This window comes from Schistocerca gregaria, chromosome 2 (assembly GCF_023897955.1).
Source record: "Schistocerca gregaria isolate iqSchGreg1 chromosome 2, iqSchGreg1.2, whole genome shotgun sequence".
Classification (NCBI taxonomy): Eukaryota; Metazoa; Arthropoda; class Insecta; order Orthoptera; family Acrididae; genus Schistocerca; species Schistocerca gregaria.
In genome coordinates, this window is record NC_064921.1 from 203,941,003 (window position 1) to 203,956,066 (window position 15,064).

The following is a 15,064-nucleotide window of genomic DNA, read 5'->3' on the forward strand; positions in this document are numbered from 1 at the left end:
TAACATTCAGTTTTGGGTTGGTACGACTGAATGGCTAGTACCAGCAGTCTGTTGTTAGACGAAGATGGCTGTGTTTCATATTTACAATTTTATTCACAAACACGAGTGCCGAGTTAGAATACGGACATTTCCACTGAACGGTGCCGGACGTCCGTAAGTGACTGTGTTGTGGATGATTAAGGTGTGTTACACTCTTATCCTTTCCTTTTATGCACGACAGTGGCAGATGAAATATACCTGTAAATACTCAAGGTAGTATGTGGCCAAAACCTGTAAGGTATGCAGGACGGTGTAACGCTCCATTTTGCAAATTACGTTCGTGTTGGGTTGCACAATTGTCCCCCAAGCTCATAAATTAGCATGCGTTGTCCATGAGAATGGCAGGCTCAGTTCTTGTCCCCCCCCCCCCCCCCCCTTTCCCCGCTACGTTAAGCTTTGGGTATGGGCAGAGGAGGAAATGTTCAGTAACCTTTGATAAACTGGAAAACCGAGTCACCACGTTGATAAGTAATTATTTACGATAAACGTTGCGATTTTTGAAGGTGTGTTAAATTTGTGAACGTAAAGCCGATATGGGTTTTTTGTGGAAATTTAGACAACGACAATCTAAACATTTTCCAGTGTTGCAACTAAGTTTCGATATTGCCAGTCATCTAACAAGAAAGTGACAACAATTTAAAAATTACTAGTGACTCACAAGGTATTCTGTAGGTGCGCTTGAGTCTACTTAGAAAATGGAGTTAATTGCCTGCGCAGATTCTCGTCGTTAATAACTCCTTGTGTGCTAAAATCTGAGGGAACTGGACGACTGTTGTAACTGGTGGATTTTGCCTATGGTGAGAAGCAAAACATTCGGCGAAAACATTTACATATGCCACTGGGAAAGCACCTTCCAAAGCCAGTAAACTAAAAATAAACATCAGTTCAGTGAAAATCAAAACAATGGGAAAGGAGTGTGAAGAAAGAACACAGTAAGAATGACTTTTTCAGGGTGCAGTTACTGCTAGCGACTATAAAAGAAGTATTCCAATTCGCGTTTACATGATGTGGAAAAGGACCACTTTTTTCTGTAAGGAATCAACCTTCCGTAAATAAATTTTATTGGAAGTAACTTTATGCAACAGAGAAACTTCGAAGAGGATCGCAAAATACAGGTGTTTGGCATAGTAATTTATTTCCGAGCGAACTTTAGTTGGCGTTTCAGATAAGAATACAACGAAGTTTCTCCAATTCTGAGAAGATGCACTGGTACAGGTGGTCAAAAATGCATCTAGCCTCCTTGCTATCTTACCCTGCAATTTTTTCCGCACGGGAACAAACACATGAAACTCATCGTTGCGGAATTGTGAAATCAGTTTAAACAAAGTCGAACGCCTTTCTTCCCTTTAGGATAGACGTGTAATTTACACTGTCTAGGCGTACTGCCTTTGAAACATGGTGTCAGTCTTATAAATTTCCATTATTTATTGCATCCTCCGGGCGTACAGCTCGTGGTTTCGACTTGTTATGGAGTCAACAGCGCGTGAACTGTTTTAAGACAGACAAAGCAGAATATTAATATACTAAGAAATTAGATTAAACAATCAGAACATCATCTACACGTAACTATGCGTAATTGAATATCTTACGTAGCAACTGAAGTCGCCCAAAGAGGCACTGACAACGTAAACGTATCTATGCTTTGATTATTGGAACTGAAGGCAACAGTTAACTAACGTAATAATATAAAATGTTAGGGGCATCCTAATGGCTCAGCCAATGCTTTTGCAGCAGTATCTAGGATTAATTAACCCATGTGGATATAACTTATCGATTTGGCTGCAAATTTGTGCTCTCATGTTAATACAGCTAGCGACATACCGACACAATTTTCCTCAGGGAGAAAAAAAACTCTTTTTTGCTGTCCGGGTAAAAGCGTCCGCAAATAAGTAAAAGAGAACAGCAATGACGGAAAAAATCGCAACACCAAAAAATAACTAATGTGGAGTAATGAAATTTTGAGAATACATTTGTCTAGGTAACATATGTAAGTGATTAATATTGCAAGATCCCAGATTAATGTACGCGCGAGATATGCCGTTGCTAATGTGAAAAGCTGGTATATTAATAACCGGTGTAACTGCTAGAACGCTGAACGCAAACATGCTAACTAGTATGCATTGTGTTGTAAAGCTCCCGGCGTTTGCGGGATGGAGTTCCATGCACTTGGTCAGTCAATACAGGGCGGTTAATGCTATTTGTGGATGACGCTGGGGTTGTCGTCCGATGTCCCATGTGTGTTCGATTGGAGACTTATCTGGTGATCGAGCAGGCCTAGGCAACACGTGGACACACTGTAGAGCACGTTGGGGTACAACAGAGATATGTGGGCAGCGGTATCCTTTTGGAAACACAACACGGTAAGGTGTTCATGAATGGTACCACAAAAGGTCGAATCAGCAGACTGATCTGCAGTCAGGGTGCGTGGGATAATACGAGAGTTTTCCTGCTGTCATACTAAATTGCACCCCAGGCAATAACTCCAGGTGTCGGTTGTAATGGTTCTTTCTTTACGTGACCATTACGGTACTCCAACCCCAGTTCTCGATACCAGTAATATCGTACTACTTTTCTGCGAAGTAACAGACACATTTTTGTGACAATATTCACATTTGGTTTTATTAATGTATAGGTACTCCGATGTATCGATGTATTACAGTGATATGGTTCTTGTGTGTATTCATTTCTGTGAGACTGACATAATCTTTGACTTACTTGTAATCGTTTTGGCGCGAATGCGGACAGAGCAGGCTTTGTTTCACTTTGCAGAAGTTTAGTTGTTATTTCGCTTTGCGAAAGAACAGTCAAGTCTTGTGTTTGGTTAAAGTGGAAATTAAATGTACGAAGATTGATAAAAAAAATGTTTTCTTGATGGTGTTATAATTAAGAAGAAGTATATGTGAATTTACAAGACGTTTAATGAAAATGTGGATCGTGAACACCAAGTCAAAAATTATTTCTACCATACCATTGTTCTGATCTGGGATTGTTTGATCATTAAAAAGTCCTGAAAAACGCGTTTGTTAGGTCTTCAAATATTCCTAAAATACAGATCTGGACCTTCACCTTCTAGCAGTCAAAGTGTAATCACCCTAGAATCAATAAAATGAGCCATGACAACTTCGACGAAATCTAAGTGGGAATCCATTCAAGGTAAGTGCCAAAATTAATGACTTTTTTCAGTGACTTCATTATTTCCATTCTGACAAACCATCCACAGTCAATTATTTTGTTGTTGCCCGATAAAGCGAACATATACTGCGTGAGCAACATTATTAATCTGATTTCTAACCTACTTTGCAAGTGGTGGTATTGTTAGAAGGTCCAATATGTCTAGCTGGCAGAAATGTTAGTTGCAGGATCTCAACTGTCCACCTCCTAATAACCAACAAAAGGCCATCACATCATCTTTCAAATGTAGAAACACGCCTGCCGACTTTAGCTTATGTTGCAAAACTCTTTCTTGATGTTTGAATTTATTTCGTTTAGTTTACAAAGATTGCAAACGGCCTTGCCGCAGTGGTAACACCGGTTCCCGTCAAATCACCCAAGTTACGCGCTATCGGGCTGGGCTAGCATTTGGATAGGTGACCATCTGGTCTGCCGAGGGCTGTTGGCGACCGAGGTGCACTCAGCAATCGTGAGGCAAACTAAAGAGCTACTTGATTGAGAGGAAGCGACTCCGGACTCGTAAACTGACATACTAGCAGGAGAGAGCTGTGCTGACCTCATGCCACCCCATATCCGCACCCAGTGATGCCTGTGGATTAGGGTGACACAGCGGCCGGTCGCTACTGCTGGGCCGCGCGCGATTAGGCGAGCCGTCAAAGGCGCTGCAGTCAAGGACTGTGCGGCTGGTCCCGGCGGAGGTTCGAGTCCTCCCTCGTGTGTGTGTGTGTGTGTGTGTGTGTGTGTGTGTGTGTGTGTGTGTGTCCTTGGGATAATTTAGGTTAGGTGTAAGATTAGGGACTGATGACCTTATCAGTTAAGTCCCATAAGATTTCACACACATTTGATTTTTTTTTTTTTTTTGGACCGTTGGACCTTCGTGGCCTGTTCCGACGGAGTTAAGTTTTAGTTTATAAAGCCGCCAAATTATTTCCATTCTCTCCAAATTCTCCGAAACGTATACCTCCATCGTAGAATTCGTTGAACGAATTGTCCGCTGCGCAATGCTTAACAGCAGTGACGAGGAAAACAGGCAACATGATACGGAAGCAGATAACCGTGGAAAGGCGTCACACCTGTCGGTCACCTAGCTTCCGCGTGTGCCGCATACGGCGGCTACTATTGAAGCAATACGGTAACTTGTGTCTTACAGTAGATTGTGCGCAGCGAGGAGGGGAGGCAGGCGCCAGGCATGGCAGTCTAGTGGTCGGCGAGGAGCGCGGTCGCTCTGGGCGAGGCACGTCGGGCCACGCCTGGGGCGTCAATACAAATTCATCCCCGCAGAAAGCCGCGCTAAGCAAGCACTCCCTGTTTACACGCGGCGGCCTCAAAGGGGCCGCCTCCCCTCGCTATCTAGCCTTTTCACTGCCCGCCGCCGCCCCCTCGACGCCGTGAGCTTATGAAAAAGACTGCCACAACTTCAGCAGCACTGCTGTCTGCGACTCCCTTCGTCGGTCGGTGGCAAGTACCACTTTTAAGACCGTTGTACGACGTTCAGTACTGTCTAGTCGCAAAATTACCAACATAGACATAAATACGAGGGTCACTCCAAAAGAAATGCACACTATTTTTTGTAAAAATACAGTTTTCATTCTGGACGCCTGAAAGTTTTACAGTGTGTACATACATCCTTCCCGCTTGTTTCCAAACTTAGTTCAACCTGTTCCCGTGAGTGGCGCCGTCACAGCATGTCTTCAAGCTGGCTGCTAAACTTGACGTTCGTCAGAAGCAACGTGCTGTCATAGAACTCCTGTGCTGTGAAAATGAGACAGTGGGAAACATCCACAAGAGGTTTAAAAATGGTGTATGGATATGCTGCTGTCTATCGCAGTACAGTTAGTCGGAGGGCAAGCAGGTTACGTGATGAAAGCGGGCACGGCAATATTGAGGATTGTCCTCGCAGCGTCAGGCCTTGTAAGAAAAACTGTATGCAACAAACTTTTGGAACAGTACGAGAATGGTGGTAACGAATTTCTTGGAAGAATTGTGACAGGTGATGAAACATGGCTCCATCAGTTTTCACCACAGACGAAAAGGCAATTAATGGAGTGGCATCTTGCAAGTTCACCAAAGAAAAAAAAATTCAAAACCACCCCTTCTGCTGGAAAAGTTATGGCTACGGTGTTTTTCGATTCCGAAGGACTCTTGTTTGTGGACATCATGCCAAGTGGACCCACCATAAATTCTGATCCATATGTGACGACAATGAAGAAACTTCAAGCTCGACTGAGCCGTGTTCGACCACATCGGCAAAAGCAGGATGTTTTGCTGTTGCACGACAATGCACGGCCACAAGTCAGTCAAAAAACCATGGAAGCGATCACAAAACTCGGATGGACAACACTGAAACACTAGCCTTACAGCCCTGACCTGGCTCCATGTGACTATCATCTCTTTGGGAAACTGAAAAACACTCTTCGTGGAACAAGGTTTGAAGATGATGACTCCCTCGTGCACGCTGCCAAACCGTGGCTCCAACAGGTTGGTCCAAAATTTTACCGTGCGGGTATACAGGCGCTGGTTCCAAGATGGCGTAAGGCAGTTGAGAGGGATGGAAATTACGTGGAGAAATGAAAATATTGTTCCTAAAGGATGTATTTACACACTGCAAAGCTTTCAAGCATGTAGAATAAAAGACGGATTTTTTTTAAAAAAAAGAAAGTGTGCATTTGTTTTGGAGTGATCCTCGTATTGAACACGCAGCAGTACAGAGCGTGCAGGTGTTCCTTCTACTCTGTAATAACTCCGTGGCCTATACCATCCATATGTGGATCGGGAAAAATGACTGACAATGTCTCGTTATGACCAATAATCTCACCTCTAATTCTCATCGCCTTTAGGCCAAATACACAGTTTTTGTAAGACTATCAAAGATTCTACGTCGAATATCAGTTCTCTAGATTCAACAATGCGATTTAGTGAGAACGACGATTTTTAATTAAGATTCTTGTGCATCTTGTTAGACTTTCGTACGGCTGCACACATTTCTTACCAATTTATCACTGCGACTCTGCATTCCTCCGGCGTCTTCAATTAGGCTTGCTTTTAATTCCTCTAGAATGCTGATGCTACACCACACTAATGCAGCCTAATGGAATGAGTGTTTTTTCTCTAACAGCTTCACTCCACCAAACCGAAATCTGCTGAAAAAGTTTCAATCTCAATTTACCTCCTATATTACTGACTCCACGCTCTCATTCAAACGTAGAGATACCCTTGAGCATTGAAAGGGTGTGGCAGACTGCAGAACTTTGCCACAAATGTCATCTGACATGCCTGCTGCAGAATTCTCCCTCTTGTGTATAAACTGGACTACTCTATGTTTCTCATATCTGGAATAATATCTTATTTCCAGGCAACTTAACTGTTCCTACGGGTAATCTTGTTGAAAAAATCACCACGGTGTTTTTTGTAGTAATCCTTTCTTTTTAGCGGATGAGCAAAATCATTATCTCCGCAACTACATTCCTCCATAAATCCTGTCCGTTGTCACTTCTCTCGGTTTAACTGAAGACGATAGACACGATCAGGAATTATTTCGTTTTTTTTGTGGCGCTTGTATCACCAGTCAGCGCTTAATACTATAGATAGTAAAGCTTCTAATAACGTAATTTACTAAATTATAAAATAAAACTACAGAAGTAAACAAAATACATGCATCCGTTTGAACACGCGATTTTGTTGAAGGGATATTGTTCTTTACCAACGTAATCAGCCTAAAAACGTGACAAATTTTGTGACCACGTCTATTTGTAGCAACATAACTGTGCCGTAAACCCTATTTGTACACACAGACAGTGCAACTGGCATGCATTATAAACACAGATGGTTGTTTCCTGCTCATTTATAGGACTGCAGAAGAGTCTGAAATACGCATGTCAACACGTCAGATAAAGGCACGTGTGACATTGTCAGTTACGAAATACTACGGTTCTGGTTAGGCAGCCCATGGAAAGGGAGGCATCATACAAGGCGGCATTCAGTAACATCAGTTTCTGAAGTATTACACCATCTTCATTTGTCGATTATATGAAATATACTGGCATCTGCGAATATGGACAAACATCAGCTGTATGACTCACGACGATAAAAATTTTGCCGGGCCGGGATTCGAAACCAGATTTCCCGCTTCTCGCGAGCGGTCGCCTTACAATTACAATACCTGAGCACGACTCACGGCCAAACTCAAACTTTCATACGTTGTGAAAGAAGTGTCTAAAATCTGCATTCGTATGCTCACTATATACAGGGTGACAATTATCGAACTATATGAAAAAAACGCAAATTAGTTAAAAACTATGGCATGCACACACTTTTTTCAATATGTATACGTCACTACAGATATTCGGATTTTGTTCGATATGTTCGATATGCCTCTCAGCCTTGGCGATGATGTGGCGCAGACGAACAGCTAAATTCCGCACGACCCGCCGAAGTGTCAGAATATCAATGCTGTAGGTGACCTCCTGAATGGCTGTTTTCATCTCAGCAATAGTTTTGGGATTATTGCTGTTGGCTGTTTTTAATAAAGCATTATGAAAGGAGTCGCAGGTGTTCAGATCCGGAGAAAATGGCGGCGTATCGAGATCCACGCCAGTGGATTCTTGGTACCACAGAGTCAGAATGCGGTCCCCGAAGTGCTCCTCCGAGACATCACACACTATCCGACTTCGATGGGCTCGAGCCCCGTCTTGCATGAACTCCATCTTGTGGAAATAAGGCTCACTTTGGATAATGGGGATGGAATCATCTTCCAGAACCTTCACGTACCGTTCGGTAAGTCACAGTGCAAACCAGGGATATCGCTCCGATTATTCCGCGACTGCACACCAAACATTCACCCGTTGAGTGTCAAAATGAAAGTGGGCTTCGTCGCTAAACCAAACCACACAGCGCATACTCATTCCCATCATGACCCATGGCCAACCGTTCAGAAGTTATGACGATTTTATTTCATACAGTTCAATAATTGTTGCCCTGCATATTCCCGTACAAATGAGACATTTTAATTGAAAGTCGCTTGTCTGGCGTCGGTGGATAAATACAATATTCGAGTACCTGTTTTACATGCGTGTCTGAAGGAACTTTGCATTTTACTTCAGAACAGCACAGACACTGGAATTACTAATTAATTTGACGAATCGCACTTTCTTCGTACCTGCGCCTTCACGGTGAATGAGTACCACCTCTCATAGTCAATAGTTGCAACAACGAAGTAATTTGCGGTAAGGTCTCATGGGACCAAACTGCTGTGGTCATCGGTCGCTAAGATTACACATTACTTAATCTAACAGACTAAATTACTGTAAGCAACACACACACACACACACACACACACACACACACCTTTGCCCGAGGGAGGACTTGAACCTCCGACGGGGGGAGCCGCCCGGACCGTGACAAGACGCCTCAACAACGAAGTCTCCACAACGTAGTACAGGTCGAACCAAAGGTATAAATTGTACAGGTCGAACCGAAGGAATAATTTGTGAAAACTGTAAAATTTTTGAGGAGGAATATTTCATATGCGAAATGTATACGTTATATTTGTGATAAGGCGTATGCATGCTTGTAAGAGCCGTTCTTGTCCGTCTCCAGCTGTATGACGAAACGTTACTTGCCCAAGAATAGATAAAGAGCTCAGTAGTGTTACTCTAGACAATGAATAGCGAACACTCTGGTTGCTAGCGTATTTCAGTTACAACGAGTGTGTCTGCACACGGAGTGCATTAGTAATACTTGGCAGACTTCGGATACCACACGTTTGTTCGCAGTCAGTCTATTGCTTCCTTCTAGGACCAGAATGCCAAGCGACAAGCCGGCAGCATTGCGATGCTAATGCCAAATCAGTATTCAGCAGCATGTTGCACAGACGTGGCACAGGATGTCGCAGCTGAATGAACGTAGGTATTTTTACAGAGATCGCCACTAATCGCTCGATTTCCTACACAGACAACGATAATGCCACACAAAAAATTAAAAAAATTAAAAAAAACAAAAAATCAGGCAACAGCATTTCGAATCACGGAGATGGTATACATGCGCCAGGACTTTGCGGTGAAGAACAGAATAGGTGTCATTCGGCCACGTCATGCTGTCCCGAACCAGTCCCAGTAACCGAGGTCATTACTAACGGCACGCTACTGAGAACATGCTCGTCACGGAAGTAGTCGCTTATAACCCGAGGGGTGAAAGATTACGATGTTATTTTCCTCATCACTGGACTGTGACAAAAGCCTCGGGTAAGTTCCGCATCTCGGCGCTGTGACTCACACAGTCAAGTTTAGATGCACTGTTGGTGGTGACATGTGACATAACCGCGTTCGGTCGTCTCCCAGCAAGAAATTTCCACCCGTCAAGACTGCATAGCCACTCGTTATAACTATTTGCAATACATACACAGACGCTAAGGGAAGAAGATGAGCGCTACCGCAGTATTCCGCACGTTTCAGGAACGCATGAAAATAAACCAGTGTACACCTATGAAAACACTTTTCGTAGCGCTGGGAACCGAAAACCTTGACAGTCACGAGGCACCAACTAAATGACTTCCTAACCAAAGTTCTTGCATTGACAACGAGTATTACTGTCTAGAGAAGCTTGATCGAAGACTAGTCTCCTATCCAGCCAAATGTGGAATCACAGCGAAACGTCTTGTTGGCCCATGCCCCATATTTCACCGTCCACAACGCATCACGCGAAAGCTTTACAGATTTTTTCAGGCGAAAAATAGTGTCACACTGCGTATACTCTCTGGAGTAACGTGCACAGTAAGTTTTATTTTCAACGTTAAATTTTTTTGCTATACATTATTTAGTCTGGATAGCTGAGTGTAACATTCCAAAAATAAGGCTCATCTGTGACAGACTTAGAAATCACACATAAGGCGATCAACACACAATAGCTGAAGGCAAAAGAAAACAGCAAACATATTAGTGTCCAGGGCAAACAGAAAAAATAAAAGCGCTACATTATGTATTACCACATTTCAGTAAAGTATCTCAATTAAATTAGCCAAAACTTCTGACTATTTAAAATACAGCTCAAAATTCAACATATGAAGGGACAGACACTCCGAAGCCCCGTAACAATTTTTAGTATGGAGAATTATGAAGGGCAAAAAAAATCTCGAAGTACGCGGCTGGAAGAAAGTGATATCATGTACACTACTGGTCATTAAAATTGCAACACCACGAGGATGACGTGCTACAGACGCGAAATTTAACCGACAGGAGGACGATGCTGTGATATGCTAATTATTAGCTTTTCATAGCATTCACACAAGGTTGGCGCCGGTGGCGATACCTACAACGTGCTGACATGAGGAAAGTTTTCAACCGATTTCTCTTAAACAAACAGCACTTGACCGGCGTTGCCTGGTGAAACGTTGCTGCTAGCGTTGGTCGAGATCCAATGACTGCTAGCAGAATATGGAATCGGTGGGTTCAGGTGGGTAATACGGAACGCCGTGCTTGATCCCAACGGCCTCGTATCACCAGCAATCGAGATGACAAGCTACTTATCCGCATGGCTCTAACGGATCATACAGCCACGTCTCGATCCCTGAGTCAACAGATGGGGACGTTTGCAAGACAACAACCATCTTCACGAACAGTTCGACAACGTTTGCAGCAGCATGGACTTCCAGCTCGGAGACCATGGCTGTGATTACCCTTGACGATGCATCACAGACGGGAGCACCTGCGATGGTTTACTCAACGACGAACCTGGGTGCACGAATGGCAAAACGTCATTTTTTCTGTTTACAGCATCATGATGGTCGCATCCGTGTTTCGCGACATCGTGGTGAATTCACCTTGGAAGCGTGTATTCGTCATCGCCATACTGGCGTATCACCCGGCGTGATGGTATGGGGTGCCATTGGTTACACGTCTCAGTCACCTCTTGTTCGTATTGACGGCACTTTGAACAGTGAACGTTACATTTCAGATGTATTACGACCCGTGGCTCTACCCTTAATTCGATCCCTGCGAAACCGTACATTTCAGCAGGATAATGCACGACACTATGTTGCAGGTCCTGTACGAGGCCTTTCTGTATACAGAAAATGTTATACTGCTGCCCTGGCCAGCACGTTCTCCAGATCTCTCCCCAATTGAAAACGTCTGGTCATGGTGGCAGAGTAACTGACTCGTCTCAATACGCCAGTCACTACTCTTGATGAACTGTGGTATCGTGTTGAAGCTGCATGGGCAGCTGTACCTGTACACGCCATCCAAGCTCTGTCTGACACAATGCCCAGGCGTAATAAGGCCGTTATTAGGGCCAGAGGTGGTTGTTCTGGGTACTGATTTCGCAGGATCTATGGACCCAAATTGCGTGAAAATGTAATCACAAAAAAATGGTTCAATTGGCTCTGAGCGCTATGGGACTTAACTTCTGAGGTCATCAGTCCCCTAGAACTTAGAACTACTTAAACCTAACTAACCTAAGGATATCACACATATCCATGCCCGAGGCAGGATGCGAACCTGCACCGTAGCGTTCGCGCGGTTCCAGACTGTATCGCCTAGAACCGCTCGGCCACTCCGGCCGGCATGTAATCACATGTCAGTTCTAGTATAACATATTTGTCCTATGAATACTTGTTTATCATCTGCATTTCTTCTTGGTGTAGCAATTGTATTGGCCAATAGTGCAGCTTAGGAAGCAGTGATGCGAACGGAAGAGTCACTATATTGACTAGCAGTGAGTATCAATGTACTTAGATCTGCGATAGCGCAAAAGCTTCACTGTTTATCGTTCGTGTATGCCAATTGAGAATCCTGTCATATATTAAATCTGTTCGCTGATATCTCTCTTAGTAAACCCAATCTCAAACCTGTTGACATTCATCGCGCAATGTGTACTGTATATGGACCGAATATGACGTGTGGATTTGCTGTATCGATGGTGTCGTTCGTTGATGCAGGGAAGGCCAAATGTTCATTAAGGTGAGCGTCCATTTGTAATCAATAATGAACAGGAAACTGATGAACTATGAGAGACCAGCGTTTCACAATATCTGAACTGTCTGACAATATTCTACATATTTTTCAGCGTGTTCTGCACGATATCGCAAGGGCACCAAACTTCTCAATGCAGTAAAACTTTATTTTGTGATAACATGAGAACTTGTTAAGAGATACTATAAATGGCGATTAAAGTCCGGAGAAGTAATAAAATCGTGTGGGTTTTGCTTTTGGCCTGAGACTTCTTTTCGGACAACTCTCCTGCACGGGGGCACTTTTCCCATTTAGAATGGCTACGACGCCACAGGTTAGCGATACACGCAAATCCTGGATGATAGCACAATGCGGTGTGTAACATTACTGGCAAAGTATATCATTCCTTGGTGAAACGCTCAATCTGTTTCCTCTATCGCCAGTTATTGTACAAAAACGTTCTGCTGCCGTATGAGGACGAGTCCGGAACTGACGGGCAAACGTCCAAAGGCGGTATTACTAGCATAGCGTGTAGTTACAAAGAAACCATGGCCTCCGGTGGCTCTTGAAAGTGACACAATGAGTTTGCTTTCTATGGGACTATACCGCATTGCTAATACCTACTGCACAGTGTAAAACACTTCGGATATGGACTGTAAGCTATGCGCGTAAAGAAAATGTTTTTACCTATCCATGATTCTCGCATTTAGAACACAGCTAATTGCTTTCCTGCATCTTCGACACAGGCTAGAACATGGACAACGGCATGAAAACTGTTGTTTGCAGAAGAAAAGATAGCAAAACTCTCAAACATAAAAACCGTGTTAGGACGCAGTACACAACACTATTAACAGCTTTTATGATTAAATACGTGGGTACTTTTGAGCGTTGTAACGACGAACCAAACGCAGTAGTAACAATGTTGAATGCTTGGTGCTCTGCAGCTTTAAAATATTAAAGATATCGCTCGTGCTATTCGTCCACGAGACCGAGAGGGCCATAGACACGGGTTCCCAGGTAGATGCTGTCTTTCTTGACTTCCACAAGCCGTTCTATACAGTTCCCCACAGTCGTTTAATGAACAAAGTAAGAGCATATGGACTATCAGACCAATTTTGCGATTGGATTGAAGAGTTCCTAGATGACAGAGCTCAGAATGTCATTCTCAACGGAGAGAAGTCTTCCGAAGTAAGAGTGATTTTAGGTGTGTCGCAGGGGAGTGTCGTAGGAGCGTTGCTATTCACAATATATATAAATGAGCTTGTGGATAGCATCGGAAGTACACTGAGGCTTTTTTGAGGATGATGCTGTAGTATATCGAGAGGTTGTAACCATAGAAAATTTTACTGAAATGCAGGAGGATCTGCAACCAATTGACGCATGGTGCAGGGAATGACAATTGAATCTCAACGTAGCGAAGTGTAACGTGCTGCGAATACATAGAAAGAAAGATCCCTTTTCATTTACCTACAATATAGCAGGTCAGCAACTGGAAGCAGTTCATTCCATAAATTATGTGGGAGTACTCATTAGGAGTGATTTGAAATCGAATGACCATATAAAATTAATTGTCGGTAAAGCAGATGCCAGACAGATTTATTGGAAGAATCCTAAGGAAATGCAGTCCGAAAACAAAGGAAGTAGGTTACAGTACACTTGTTCGCCCACTGCTTGAATACTGCTCCCCGGTGTGGGGACTGTACGAGATAGGGTTGATACGAGATACAGACAGACAGACAGACAGAGAGAGAGAGAGAGAGAGAGAGAGAGAGAGAGAGAGAGAGAGAGAGAGAGAGAGAAATCCAACGGAGAGCAGCGCGCTCCGTTGCAGGATCATTTAGTAATCGCGAAAGCGTTACGGAGATGACAGATGAACTCCAGTGGAAGACTGCAGGAGAGACGCTCAGCAGCTCGGTACGGGTTTTGTGGAAGTTTCGAGAACATACCTTCACCGAGGAGTCAAGCAGTATATTGCTCCCTCCTACGTATATCTGGCGAAGAGACCATGAGGATAAAATCAGAGACATTAGAGCCCACAAAGAGGCATACCCACAATCTTTCTCTCCGCGAACATTTCGAGACTGAAATAGAAGGGAGAACCGATAGAGGTACTCAAGGTACCCTCCGCCGCTCACCGTCAGGTGGCTAGCGGAGTATAGATGTAGATTTATATACAAAGAGCTACACTAGAAATTTTTAACCCATTAGGAGTGGCACATTATGTACTTCTACGGAAGTGATACCTTATCTGTTAATACGATAGGATATGGACTCTGCCCATCACATTAAATACCTGTTATATTTGTTATTGCTGTCACATCTTAGGCAGTGACAATTCTTGACTACGTTTTAGACAGCATTCATATTGTCTAGACATGGCACTGATGTCAAATGTAATCAAGAGCTGCCACTGCCTACGATTTGACAGTAGTAACATGCAAGACAACCTGTATAGGATGTGATAGATTCTAAATCCTAGCTTATTAAGTGACACGATCTCACCGCTACAGATGTACATAATATGCAACTGCCGTTGAGTTATAAACCCGAAAACCGGTTTTGGCAAATAAACATTTCGAGTGCAGCTCATGCTGTAGGAAGACGATGTCATTTAACGACTGCAGTAGTCTTATGAATAACTGCAGATACAGCTCTCCGTATGTTCAGCCACTCTGAAATCTGCAATGGAATAAGGTTAAGTCGAGATACAGAATGTAGCTGGAGTTCTGGAAGGACTGAAGGGGAGCGACCTGCAGAAGGATCTATCGTCGTCAGACAAATTGAGGGAGGCACAAGAACGTTGCGAAGACGAGTTCATGTCCCTTAGGGAAGCTGCAGTGCATGTGCGAGTCGTTCGGCGGCGGAGTTGGAACTTGCCACCCTGCTCGGCGGTAAGCAGATTGAGCGCGGGA

At 43.6% G+C, this 15,064-nt stretch overlaps 1 protein-coding gene across 3 annotated transcripts in view; it reads right to left on the reverse strand.

Annotated features, from left to right (window-relative positions):
- LOC126336689 (serine/threonine-protein phosphatase 2B catalytic subunit 2-like) overlaps window positions 1-15,064 on the reverse strand; it is a 778,905-nt gene that overhangs the window by 264,774 nt on the left and 499,067 nt on the right. The window lies entirely within an intron of this gene.